This window comes from Spinacia oleracea, chromosome 3 (assembly GCF_020520425.1).
Source record: "Spinacia oleracea cultivar Varoflay chromosome 3, BTI_SOV_V1, whole genome shotgun sequence".
Lineage (NCBI taxonomy): Eukaryota > Viridiplantae > Streptophyta > Magnoliopsida > Caryophyllales > Amaranthaceae > Spinacia > Spinacia oleracea.
Window position 1 is genome coordinate 45,245,480 of NC_079489.1, and position 14,793 is coordinate 45,260,272.

General features: G+C 34.2%; 1 long non-coding RNA gene across 1 annotated transcript; it reads left to right on the plus strand.

Annotated features, from left to right (window-relative positions):
• Window positions 1-9,444: 9,444 nt before the first annotated feature.
• LOC110790925 (uncharacterized) lies at window positions 9,445-13,057 on the plus strand. Its single transcript, XR_008930410.1, has 5 exons — window positions 9,445-9,843; window positions 10,004-11,642; window positions 11,803-11,882; window positions 11,984-12,032; window positions 12,805-13,057. It is a non-coding gene; the product is annotated as an uncharacterized lncRNA (long non-coding RNA).
• The last annotated feature ends 1,736 nt before the right edge of the window (window positions 13,058-14,793 follow it).

Sequence of the window (14,793 nt, forward strand, 5' to 3'; positions counted from 1 at the left end):
TGGGTACTTCAGTGAGTGCGAACCAAAATTCCTGTGCTAACTGATGAGAACAATGCTGCCCAGGTAGTTAGAACTAACTGGAGAATGGATTAAAGAAGTTGAAAGAGGCTGCTGACATTTGGGAGAACAAGTTGCACGAGGTACAGTCGAGCAGAAAGTCCTTGAAAGATGCACTATCAAAGGCTTTTGATGAAGACAGAACCATACAATTGCAGAGAGATCATACCATGAATTGGTTGAAAACCTCGTAGGAGTATAGAAACTTGATTTCAATTCAAACGAAACATGCTACGTACAATTGAGAATTTACTCTTTTAGATCAACTGAATGCAATTTCAACAGCCACAAACAATTCTTAATAAGACTGCTACCTCAAAAATGCTTGAGTTCAAAGCTAAACGCGCAACAAGTGCATCTGTTTTAATCTAATTTTAACACAGGACACATCAACACATTAAGTTTATAGTGAGACTTGGACCTTTGGTCCTTTACATACTTACAAACCTGAGTACCTGACCACTATAAACATGAAAGTGTAACGTAAAACGGACAAATGTATACCTTATTGTAACATCTTTCTAGTTTAAAGGATAAGAGTACACCTTTTATAATTCAGATTTCTGAATGAAAAGAATAGAAAGTCATACTCAAATAAGCCTAAATAGGCAGAGAGCTTTATAAAATTTAACAAGTTAGATAATACTTCCTTAATACCTTAACCAACACCACACTACTGCAGCTTCTAATAAGGCCCCCGTAGCACAACAGAAACATCAATAGGCAACAATGAGCTGGGAACAATACCTGACACAGTGACACCTGCATGACTCCCATGAGCATCTAGTAGCAGCAGCCGCAGATGAAACAGAATTTCCAGCAAAACCAGCAGCTCCCTGGCTCACATTTGGTGACAGACTACTAGGAGGAATTCCTTGAGCTGAAACATAAGGCTAGTCTAAATGAATTCACCTGCCATAATTTTTCAGATGAGATAATGATATACACAAGCTAAACAAATACAACAAATACCAGAAATCAACTATGGTCAACTCTGATCATATAGTTTGAAATTCCAATTGAATAAATCAGTAAATAGCTTCAAAACCTAGTTGAACCTTCAACTGTAGTAAACTTATAACGGATTTAATCGTCATTTCCAACACAGTTGTAATTCATGAATAAATGATAAGCAAAACCCTAAATAACTGAAATTCAAAGTCGAGTAGTTCTGTTAATTGCAATAGATACCAGTAGAACCTTCACAATTGGTGAACTTTGCTGTATTTCTGACAGCATTCTAAATCTAAATTCAAGCAAAAACCTAAAGTTTGAAATTCAAGTCGGTCAGATCAATAAATTGCTTCAGATTCTAACTAAACCTTCAAAATTAACAAAAACTAGAAACAATTGAAACATGAACCTTTGCATTTTCAGAAAAAAAAAATCAACAACTTCAATTTGTTCAAAGAGCAATAATACAGTAGATCTTATTCAATCAATAACAAAAATCAAACTTCAGAAGTTTGAAATCGACTCACCTGCTCGAGGCCTCGATAACAACCCAGTATATATAAAAACTCATTATAATTTATACATACACAAAATTAAAACCAGAAATCATGACAATGAAGCAGAAAACGTATTTCCTCACAAATAAGAATCAAATTCAAACACAGAAGACTAATCAAACTATAATCAGCGTATTTAAACCCTGGAAATTCATGGTCCGAAACGAACTTGAGAAAAGCGGAAAATTAGATAAATAATTCAATGATAAAAGAAGAAATACCTCATCAGAGACTTGCCGCTAATCAAATCACCGATTGATCTTCTTCAATAGGGCAGGGCAGTTCACAAGAGAGTAGGAATTGAGGGAGAGACGCGGTGACCTGAAATTTCTGGCGCTCAATAGCTATTTAACTCCCACTTTGGTGAAATTTTGGGGGAAAATTTTGGATTAAGGGTTTAGGAAGGAGTAGATGATGAGCGCCGAATAGCTGAAGCGGTTTCCTTTCAATTCTTTTGGGAATTTTATGCCCGCGCTCTGATCCCGCGTCTCTTGAAGCAATAATAACGACAAATTTATTTTATTTTAATTTTAACCTTTTTTTTTGGAATGTATAATGACTTGGGCACCCGATTTTCTTTGCACTCGGGTTCTTCTTATCTTTTCAAAAAAAAAAATATTCTACTTATCATTCAAAGAAAAAAAAAACCTATTAAAAATCGATCAGATTCAAAACCGACCCGAACCCGGCCCAAAAATACTGGATCATGAACAAGTTTTTGTGACCAGTAATCCGATTTTATCCAAACTCGAGCAACCCTAAAAGTAATAGGTCAAAACCCAACCGAATTCGTTTTGGACCCGACCAATTGAAAATCATTGTAGTTATAGTAATAAATTAGATGTTGAGAAAAATTTAAACATAATAAACACGTTGTTTTTACTATTGTTGTGTGCAATATGATTTTAATTTGAATTATACGCCATTTTATGGTTGAATTTGACAAACTATAAACTTGTGTAGGAAAATTTGTTAACTCGTGCCCATATTTTGTATATTAATCACCTAAATTAATGAAAATATAATGCGCGTTTCAAAATCTCTCAACTCGTTGGGTCAACCCGAACCCGGAAGTTTTGGGTCTTGAACAAGCATTTGTAAACCTGAACCCGAAAGTGACCGACCCAATTGAACCAGAACCCGAAAATATTTTTTTACAACCCGACCCGACCGACTTGTTTGACAGGTTTAATAATGACGGTTGAATTTAGTAACAACAACTATTGTTTGTTCCGTTCGGATATTGATCGGTCTTGGTTTGACATGGTTCGCCAAGGTAGAACAAATTAATGACATGAAAAGAGTCAGTCTATACATTGACTTTCTCTTAAGACATTGGTAGAAGTGAAATCGAACCTCATAGCCTCTGTTGCATCTTGTTTGGAAAAATCATTGTCGAAAGCAGCGCGTAAAAAAGAATTGGCCCATCAAAATGAGAATTCTATTTATATATATATGGAGGAAGTATGTCCAACCATGATTGGTAAGATGATAAATTAAATTAGGCTAAATGGAATAAATAGAATGAAAAGAGAAAAAAAAAAATGTCTGGTTAGTTCAAGATTGAAATCTTTATCCAGGCCAGATTAATAATAGAGGCTATAGAGCAACATTTAGGTAATTACGACTAACGGATAAGTTTGTCGCTGTAATTGGTACATTAAAGTTATATACGAAAACATTTCTAGTTCGTCGTTATAGTTTTGTCATTAAAAATTGAAATTCTAGTAATGATATTCTCAGGTGGCTATGTTTTACTTTGTTAAAACAATTGGTCTAATTTGAAATATACCAAAAGGTGCATGTGCTATGTTCAAATTATAACATTTGAACTTTTTCTAACTATAACTTATCTTATTGGACCCGATTGACCTGATTGAAACTTGCTTATTGTATAACATAGAGAAATTTATCACTTTAACATTAATAAAAAACAATACGTAATTTTAGTTTACACTCTTGAATATGAGCTTGTTATTATTGTAAATAAAAGACATGAAAAACAAATTATGCCAAAACCCTAAACCCTAAAACCTCAACCCTGAACTTAACTGAACTTAACTGAACTTATTGAAATCGATTAAACTTGAATATTTGATTGATCTGAATTGAAGTAATTGGACATATTCATACATGCTTGCAAGATAGTAAACCATAGAGTTAGAGTAACCTTGTTGACCTGTTTGAAATTTATTTGGAACTCATTGACTCATGGTAGAACCTTACTTTAACTTTGTTTGAATTTATTATTGAACGCATTACTACAAACCTTCACCCGTGCCACAAGTTATGCTACCTATTTAAGAGCTATCATCCATAAATTTTTTAAGTAAAGCTTGCTAGCTCGTGCTGCATACATAATAGTTGTATAACTTGCAAATTTTTTAGCTTAAATGAACTCTTTTTATACTTACATTTATAAGTTCTACTTATTTCAATTGTTTATAACTAAAAGTAACTAGTAACTATTTTTATATTAATGACTTAAGGTTTTACATTTTTAAGTTTTGGGGATGAAACTTAATCTAAGGGTGGTATAGCGTAATATCCCACAATTTGAGAAACTTTTAACTTGATAATTAAATTTAAATATTGTCTTAATGTTTCTCTTAAAATTTCTTTCTAAACGAATTTGAGATTATGGTTTTGAAGTTTTAAAAATAAGTAAGGGAATTTGAATATTTTATTATTAACTCTTAAGTGAATTTAGATATTCTATTATCGATGATCAAAACTTAATGAGTGAATTTAAATATTTTATTATTACATTAGATAAATTTTTTGAAAATCTCATTTAATAATTTTGGATTTTGTTACTCGAAAATTATTTATTTAAATTTAAGGATTAGCTAAGAATTTAAATTAAAAAATCAAATTATAAAATATATTCATTCATGTAGGTATATTTTATTTAAATAAATAAACATTCTCTAAGATAATTGACTTGACTTTATATAATTTACATCACCCTTTCAAAACCATTTTTCAGAAATATCAGTTTGGAGACCTACCTTATGCCCGATTCACCTCCTCTATCTTCTGCCCCTCCAATTCAATTTTCGATCTCCTCCGTGTCACTGCGCCGGAATGGCTGCTTCCTCCCCTCCCTTTCTGGCTGGTCGTCGCTGATGCGGTTCTTGTTGTTGTTGCGCTATTGTTGTTGGTGTTGCTTCGCTTTCCCTCTCTCGTTCTCGTTCCCAGTACCGCCGACGATGGTGGTCTCAAATTTTCGTCTTCGACAACCCACCACTCTATTAGGTAATCTCTTTAATCTTGTTAATTGATTTGTTGAATTTTAGAAAATAACCTAATTTACAAAATCTAATCAATCGATTCTGGCGAATAATTGCTGACAATTTACGGACTTCCATCTCGATTCCTTCGTGGACTTCGGAGCCGAGGTGCGGATGAATTGAACTCGTGTGCAAGAATTCAGGTAAGTGCAGTAATCTTCCAATAATTTTTTGTACGTTGTGTTAATTTGTCAAACGTGTGTTGCTGTCTTTGCAATTGAATTTTTCTTTTTTGAATTTGTAATTGAATGCGGGGTAATTTTTTGATTCATTATCGTCTATATGCTATGAAACTTATTGATTGTGATGAAAGCTTTGCGTTGTTGATCCAAAAGCTTAAATGAGGGTTGTCAATGATCAAAGGGACAGTGTTGGGGTGTTGAAATATGGCTAACGAGAGGGTGTTGGCTTTTTGTTTGTCAGAAAGTATTTTGGGAAAGGTCTGCAGGGACTTAAGCGTTGTTGTAGTTTTGATGGTGGGTTGGACTGGTGTTCAAGACTGCTGTTGGTTCCTGCATTCTTTCCTAGTTTCTTGACCTTTTGAATTGTGGGAACTGGGAAAGAATGAATTTGAACTGAGCAGATTGTTAATTTGAGCAGACTGGGAGGATACCCTTGATGGTTAAAACACCAGCTAGAGTGATTGAATTGTGTTTTTGCTAGACTTTCACAATTCCAACTAGTTGTCCTTTGCTTCTCTTTGGCTTTGGCTGCTGGGCTTTTTAACGAGCTTTGTTAAACGAGCTCTCAAAAGTTATAATCATATCTAATAATAAAAGATTAAAGTACATTACTTTATTTGATAAACGAACTAATAATTAAGTGCACTAATTTAACAATTAAAGAAAAGAAGAGTATGAAATATGGAGAATTGGAGATAATCGTATAAAATTTGATTCCCTTCAAACATGATTTAGATTAGTTTCAGGCCTTTCTTGTTAGCAACTGACTGCACTTCTGTGTTTCAGCAATTGATAGTGCTTAGGTAATTGATTGAGTTGGCTTGCTTTGTTGGAGAATCAGATTAGTTTGAAGTGCACTTTTATATTTAGTTTGTAGCTGTGTTGGTATTCTGATCCATAAGGACTAGCATATCCATTCCCTTGTATCTTAAACATGTATTGTTATTTACTATGCGGTATCAGATGTACGTTAAAACGTTACAACATGTAGTGATGGGAATAGTTGTAATAAAAAGAAATTTGTGCTTTGTTTAACCTGAAACATATAATGGAATCATAGGATTTTGGATATATAGTTTGTTGCGCTATTGTTGTTGGATCTCCTAGTGTAAAAGGTTTCTTTCTTGATTTTCACTTGTGTTGGGGTCTATCAAAAACGTTTATTTGCAGCATTCCTTGTTTAACCATCTGGTGAAGAGTTGGGTGGAGGGGCGTGTCTTTTAGAGTTAAGTTTATGAGATTTTGTCTCAAGTTATTGAAGCAGATATGATGATTAATTACCTAGGGAATAACATGATAGAACATGGGTTTTGATTCCGGTAACTTAAAAACGTTTACAGTGCAGCACGATTGAACTTCTGTTTAAGTTTTCATTTTATTTTCTCAAAGCTACTCTTGTTTATTTGTCTAATTGTTTTGTTTTCCTGGATGATCGGGTCTGTCTGCTTTCCTGCATCACATTTTGTGCACAGTTGGAGATGCATGTCTGCACTATTTTTTTTATTGTGGTTGACGATGATTTCCTCATCATCTTATGCATTTTCATCATTTGTTGTATACAAGTATGTTTTAGGACCATCATGTGAAGCTAAGCTTCTCACTTGAGTTGTGACTGGAGCTTGAAATAATTTCCCCCTCCTCAACCCCTTCACTGAGCGAAAAGTTGCATTTGCGCCTCCTCGCTTCTGACTACAGATTACCGACAGCTGCTAACCACTGCAATCTTGTAAGCTTACAATTGCAGTGTGCTTGTTTTATCTTAAAAGTTTACAATAGATGTAGATTCACCAGCACATATACACCGTAAAACTATCCTTCTGCTGATTGCTCTAACAGAACAGTTACTTTCTTGAATGAGACTATTTTGAATGAGTATTCTCATGTTACCAACACTCAATGCGATTCTTGAATGGTAGCTTTTGTGTATATTATCCATTGCGTACTTACTTTTTATTGTTAAAACTTGTTCAGGTTAAAAGTAATGAGTAAATTTATTCCATCGATGTCAGTTCCTAAGTTATTAAAACCTTATGTTGTTTATATTATGATTTCACATCTTTCTGAAAGATAAAAGAGCCTACTTGAGACTATCTTGAATGAGTATTCTCATGTTACCAACACTCAATGCGATTCTTGAATGGTAGCTTTTGTGTATATTATCCATTGCGTACTTACTTTTTATTGTTAAACTTGTTCAGGTTAGAAGTAATGAGTAAATTTATTCCATCTATGTCGGTTCCTAAGTTATTAAAACCTTCTGGTGTTTATATTATGATTTCACATCTTTCTGAAAGATAAAAGAGCCTACTTGAGACTATCTTGAATGAGTATTCTCATGTTACCAACACTCAATGCGATTCTTGAATGGTAGCTTTTGTGTATATTATCCATTGCGTACTTACTTTTTATTGTTAAAACTTGTTCAAGTTAAAAGTAATGAGTAAATTTATTCCATCGATGTCAGTTCCTAAGTTATTAAAACCAAGATCGAACAAGGAAAAATAAGCAAAACATGGAACAAAAGAAGTCGGAACTATTGAAGCAACCCTTACAGCTTTACGAGAAGGTTCATTTTGTATGCTCATTAAGTCATTAGAGTTTTCATGTTATTTAATATATGATCAAATTACACATTTATTAGGAATTGACGAATTTATAATTCATGTTTGCTAGAACTTCAACGAAAAAAGGCGTTAAAGGATGATAAAAACAACAGTCATTTCCATGGAGGTAAGTTATTCTTTATTATTTGGTAATGGTAGCACAATATCCCACCGCTAACAGTCATTTCCATGGAGGTAAGTTATTCTTTACTTTAATATCATGAAGATTTTTATTGTGTTTTGATTAACTTTGGTGTATAGTTTGAATTAAATTTCCATTTGAATAAGTTGTAGACTAATTGATCAATTTTTGGACTTTTCCATGTCGCCCAAGTGTATTGTTGCATATCTCATATTCGTTGAGATTGAATCCTCCGCCTCCATAGCAGCATTTAAGTAAGCTAGTTTTGTTTGATTGCATAGACTTGCTTTAATAATTGGTACTCTGATTTTTTGGTTTGTAAGTTTTTTATGCTTTGAACTTTATCATTTCTGCTTCTTGTTGTCTTCGGGCTTAGAGTGAGGAAATGTATCGTGGATCCTTTTATATTTACAATGTCAGGAGGTACATCCATTCTGAGTACTCTAATTATGGTTTTAAATCTTGAATCTGGAGTCATATTTCTGCAATAATATCTCATATGATGGGATAGATTATGCTAATTCTGGTTGGTTGGCTGGCCACTGTACATGCTTCCATTATGTCTGAAAAAGTTTCTGGTGCACGGGCAAGAGATCTATGTTGCTCAGTTTAGGCGACATCATTTGAAAAAAAAAATCTGCTGTCCTGCTGTATTGCTTCTGTATTGCTTCTCACCCTATTTGTTGAAATAGCTTGTCTAAATAGTGCTCTTTATATGACCTTCAGGATAAGAGTTGCTGCTATATTGTGTTACACACTGATAATGTGCTGTCTCGCTGCTAAACTGTTGTTGTCTCGCTGCTACACTGCTGCTGTCTCGCTGCTACACTGATGTCCTGTCCTGATGTCCAGCTGTTGTCTTGTTGTTGTCATACTATTGTTCTGCTTGTGAAAATTTTGTTTCTGCGATTTTTGCGATTGGTATATTACACGAAAGCATATTTGTGCGCTTTTTGTTAGTTTTGGGCTTGCGGGTTGTTGCAAGCCCTAAAGTGTTTTTTTGGCTAAGATTGAATAACAATTGTTCTCATTTGGTTAATAATATTACTTGTAGTTGATAAATTTTCAATTCCTATGAAATTTGGTGTTTTACTTTTGTTATCTTATCATGGTTATTTCTTATAGGTGGTCGTGGCTACAAATGTAAATACGCTAGCAATTTTCGGGGTCTTTAAACACTTTTTATGATGATATCAAATTATTCAAGTATCATTATTTTTAAAATAAGATACTGTCTCTAATCATATATAGTCATAATTAAATGGTTGCCTCTAAATATACGTCGTTTTAGAAACAACCTTTTATATTGCCTCTAATTATATTTCGAGGAAAAACCATATGGTTGCCCCCGAATTTTTATTTTGCCTCTAATTATATTTTGAGGCAAAATTATATGGATGCCCCTAAATGTATAGTGTCTTTAGAATCAACTTTTAATATTGCCTCTAAATATATTTTGATACAAGATTATAGGTTAGCCTCTAATTATATTTTGGGACAAGAATATACGGATGCCTCTAATTATATTTCGAGGCAATAATATGTGGTTGCCTCTAATTATATTTTGAGGCAAAGATATATGGTTGCCACTAATTATATTTTGAAGCAAGTATAAATGGATGCCTCTAATTATATTTTGAGGCAACAATATGGGGTTGCCTCTAATTACATTTCGAGGCAAGGATATATGGTTGCCTCTAAATGTATGAGCTTTTAGAGGCAACACATTGTGTTGCCTCAAAAAGGGGCTTTTAGAGGCAAACACTAATTAGCGACGGAATTATTAGAGGCATCCACTTTTTTGCTTCAAAAACCCATTAGAGGCTAAATCCCTATTTTTAGAGGCAATTATGACTTGCCTCTGTATCCGATTTTTCTAGTAGTGTCACTAGGCTAAGAAGTAAGGTCTCCAGAAATGAATTCAGCAGCTTACAGAAGCTTATCCAAATAAAAGAAGCAATTATGGGATCCCAATAGATTAGCATTGGGAGATTGAGAGAAAGAGAAGGCTACAGCATTGCACATATCAAACTTGGAAACCATCATATAAATAGAGTGGGTGTGACACTGTGGCAGATACATTTAGCTTTACATAGGCCTGTTATTGTTTGTAATATATTCAATCCAATAATGGACTCATTTACACTTTTCAGATATTTCTCAAGAGCCACATCAACAGATTTCATGACTGATCAAACTCTGTCCTTTTTTTCAGAAAAATAATGTAATTGTTCAGTAAGATTCAATGAAAAATCTGATGAATATGAGAGCTTCTTTCAATCTTTGTACATAATGTAAGAGGAAACTGGGGTTGACCCAAGAGTGGTGGTTGCAAGGACAAACAATCTCCTGGGTGAAGTTATTGCTGCTGGGGAAAGGGAGAAAACGCAAGAGGAAACTGGGGTGAGGGACGTGTAGGGGTGGACACCACCGCCTCGGGGTGTATGCAAGATCAACACAGATGTTGTAGTATCAGTGGAAGGCAAGATCGGTGTGGGGATGGTGGTTAGGGATGAATTGGGAGACATTTTAATGTCTGCGGGACGAAGCTGGAATGCACGAGTCACAGCCCTGCAGGCTGAAGCAGAAGCTATATGGTTTGGGTTACGATATGCCTATGATGCAGGATTCAGAAACGTGCAGCTACAGTCCGACTATTTGGTACTGGTTAATCTGCTGCAGTCAAGAGCCAAGGAGAAATCAAGGACGCAAGTCATTGTGAATGATATTTGTAATTTTTGTATGCTCTTTCTCAGCTTGTGTGTTGGGACTGTTTTTGTGAATTTGGCTCATAGTTGGGACTGTTTTTGTGAATTTTGCCTATAAAATAAGTATCACTTGAAGAATCTGTTCAAGTCATTAAACTATCCACCTTTCAAATGCAATAACCCAAGGAACCTAAGAGCAAGAAGTAAAACATCATCTTAAGAGTCAAATCAACTGACCTCCAAACCCAGCTCAGTAGCTTTCTTTGCGACCAAAGCAGCACCAAGCATAACACTTGGGTTTGATGTGTTTGTGCAACTAGTTATAGCAGCTATGACAACACTACCATGTTTCAATTCAGCAGGCTGGCCATTAAATTAAAACTTAACAGTTTTTTCCTGCTCGTCTTTGGAAATAGCAAATCCCTACATGATTGTAATGTCGTTAGGAAAGAATCAACACCAAAAGAGAGTCAATGACAATAAATGCGATTTGTGTAGGCCAGACTGGAAAAGTGAAATGACACTACAAGAAAAACTCTCATTCGCGACCAAACATTACGACCATAAGCGTTTCTCGTCGTAAAAAATCAATATCAACGACGAGATTTGGAAGTGGTCGCGAATAGTTACATTAGTTACGACCAGACAACAATCTTGTTGTAATTATAAATATTCTCGTCGTAAAAACTACGGAGTATGAAAATTTTGCCAAAAGTAAAGCGTGATTTTTCCCGGGTCTACAATAAAATCTGCGACGACCAAAATTCTAATTACGACAAGTAACTCGTCGTAAGAGAAATTTAATAATTTATTTTTAGAAAAAGCTCCAATTACCCAAAGAACAAATTAAATAGATAAAAAAAAATATCTGAAGTAACACAACAAAACCCCTCATCTTCCCTCTCGTATCTCCTTTTCTCTCTCCACCAAACATGGCAGCCAAATTATTGCTACCCTAATTCTCGCAGCTAAAGAGTGTGAATTTCTCCCAAAAACCTCAATTTCTTGCTCTATTCGAATAGATCTGGTCATAATCTATAGTTTCAATTCTGAATATTGAGTCAGCGATTCCAATTTGCTTTTCAATTGGCGAATAAGATAAGTCTGAAATTGGCTCTCTTTCGAGGATTCTGAACCGTTTTAGAGGTAAGACTAGTTTTTAATTTTGTTAATTATGCTTTATTTTGCTTTTCATTACTGCCTCCAACCCTCAATCCCGATGAACTGGCCATTTCGAAAGTGGGTCTTCTAGTACTAATGGGTTCATCAAATTGGGAGATTCACATTGTCTTGATATTGTTTTTAGGTGATTTTACAGTGACACAATCTAATGGCACTGCGATATTTGCATGATTGTTATGGATCTTCAAAGACTAGTAACTTGGGGTAATGGTTGTGTGACTGCTTGTTTACCCATAAAGATAGTGTTTATTTGTTTTGTTGTGATTTGTTTTCCGTATTATTTACCACAGCGTTCTGTTTCGCAGGGGAGGGGAACTGTACAATTCCAGGGTCATATCCAGTGTCTCTTGACAGGTAACATTTGGACCATTCTTCTTTGTTCTGTTATGTTGAACAAATTTATCCACTTTTTAATGGTATGAAAATATACAATATCATTTTTGTAAAAGTAAATAAAATGTTTTAAATTTAGAAAAAAGAATCCAGTTTAGATTAAATACAAAGTTCCAAGAACAACCGTTTTTATAAATTGGGAGGTTATAAAAAGTTTAAAACATAATAAGGTTCCAAGAACTACAGTTTATATAAATTGGGATGTTAGCAGTTTATATAACTGCTTTAGTATATGTTGTTTTCTCTTCTTTTAAATGGGTTGAGTCATTGTTATGTGAGATTTCATACCTTTATTTAACTAAGTTTTCTTTTTCTCTGCCTCTTACTGCATTGTGATACATGTGGTTGTGATAGTGAGTTAGCGACCAAGTAGCTTTGCATGTACTATATAGTGAAGTTTTGAACCACCATTTATTTTATGCCTTGGTGTTCAATGTTTGATCTCATCGCTTCGGTCCTTAGATGGGTAATTAAATTTATGTGCATGTTAGTATTAAAAATTGGTATTCCATCCTTTGATTATCTTCCAAGATAAAGATCTTCTTGCAGAATTGGTATGATACATGTTCCGGATTTAATTGGACGCAATGAATAAAGAAGTAAATATGTTTGATGACTATTTATTTAATTGTCTTGCTCTAATGGTAGTCATACGTTTTATTTTCTAACATTTAATTCATAGTTTTTTTTTTATTGTCCATCTTAATCATTCCTATTTTGTGTATGAATGCAGGTAGTTGATGACTATTAGAGCATTATATTCAGCATATATATAATTGTTCAAGGCTTAACATGGACAAGGCTTAACATGGATATTGGTTGTGTCCTCCATCTAATTGTAGCTTGTAATACTTTTTGGCATACTCTAATTTTAGCTTGCAAATGTAATGGGGCGCAAGTGTTTTTGCATTAGTATCCTTTTGTTGGGTAACATACTGTAATCGACATATTATTGTTAATGAAAATTACAATGTTTGAGGTGATTATGTTAAAGTGTATTATAATATTTAGTTTTACAGGTATTTTTGATATATTATTAAGAAAAACAATGGTTGTGAGAAAAACAATTAGGTTCATTCTTGTTGGTAATACAAATCCTTTTACGACGAGAAATATGGTCGCAATTATAAAGTAATAGGTCGTAAAAAATAATTCTTTTAACCGGTAAAAACAATAGTTACGACGAGAAATCTCGTCGTAGATAAAATTATTTGCGACAAGATTAGATTCTCGTCGTAAAAAACTACTTACGACGACCTTTACAATCTCGTCGTAAAAGTGTCCAATACTTTTCGCGACGGAGCCTATAGCGACGACTGGCGACCATACGCATTTCTCGTCGTAAAAGGCTTTTTACGACCAATATGGGCCTTTTTACGACCAAATTACTCGTCGTTGATGAGAGTTTTTCTTGTAGTGTGAGTAGCAAAACAAATTAGAAAAACAACTTAACAAATTAAGTGGATGATTTTACCTTAAAACCAACTTTGTTGTTTAGACATGCATTCCAATCAGCCTTCATTTCCTTCAGGGGAACGCAATCATGTGGCCTATTGTTGTTGTGGCTGATACCTCACTGTAGTCAACAAACATTTTGTTAGCCCGTAAATATTGCTCAATCATAGTAACCTGTAATCAAAGGAACACAAAATTTAGTGATGATCAAATTGAGGTAAAAGTGTAAGAGAATAGAAAAGGTTAAAAGAATTACAGAAGATCCATCTGATTTTCATTTGATTTTCATTTCCTTACAGCTCACTGACTCCAATAAGATCGTTGAGATTCGGTGGAAGGGCCCCACTCAATAAATTCCTGCCGTAGTGACTGATACAGAAAATATATTAACAAATAATACGTCAGAGTTAAATAAAAAACAACCTAAACTAACACTCATACTGCCTGTAATGTATGAACAAGTCCTAACGATTCAGGAATGCTTCCTGTGAGGCGATTATTATCAAAAAGCTTGTTGTTAGACATCAAGGATTAGTAGAATATAATAAAAACATGCATAAAAAAACTAACTTAGTAAAAAAGGAAAAAAGTTGAGTTAGTTATGTTAGAAACAAATCCAGTCTTTATTAAGAGCTAGAAAATGCATGGACAGGATGTTAAGAAAGCTAAATTAAAATAAGACAAGCAGAGGTGAACTAATACTAGTAGAAGAGACCAGATATGTAGCAGGGGTCTGATTATGAAGTATGAGAAAGTTTGAAGAAAATTCTTTATCCAGGAGTCTGTAATGATTCTTCGGAGAGGAACAATTGCATTTTAAAATATACAACTATCATCACGAATTATAAAAATAAAATTTCAGACTGTATTTTCTTTCTTATGCCAATCAAGAACATCAAAGATGAAAACTTTAAATGTCTGAAAATTATAAAGAAAGAACAGTTCAATAATCTAGAAGATGCAATCAAATAGCTTTCTTGCAAGTACTTAACTTTAACTGGGAGACAACTTGTTTGGAAATGATTGATCTAAAGTCCCTTTAACAATAAATGGTGGTAAAGGTGATGAGCTTATAAGAATTTTCGCAAGGAAATTCCATGTGAAAGTCCATAATAAGAATTTTGTATCTCAGGATGAGTTATTCATGGACAAGGAAGGTGGAGGGTATTTCAATACCCCAGGGGAAGACCCTTCTGTTCTTTTGCGTGTAAAAGAAGATCATGATGGTGCGGAGCCTTCTGGAAACTCAGTTGCAGCAATCAACCTT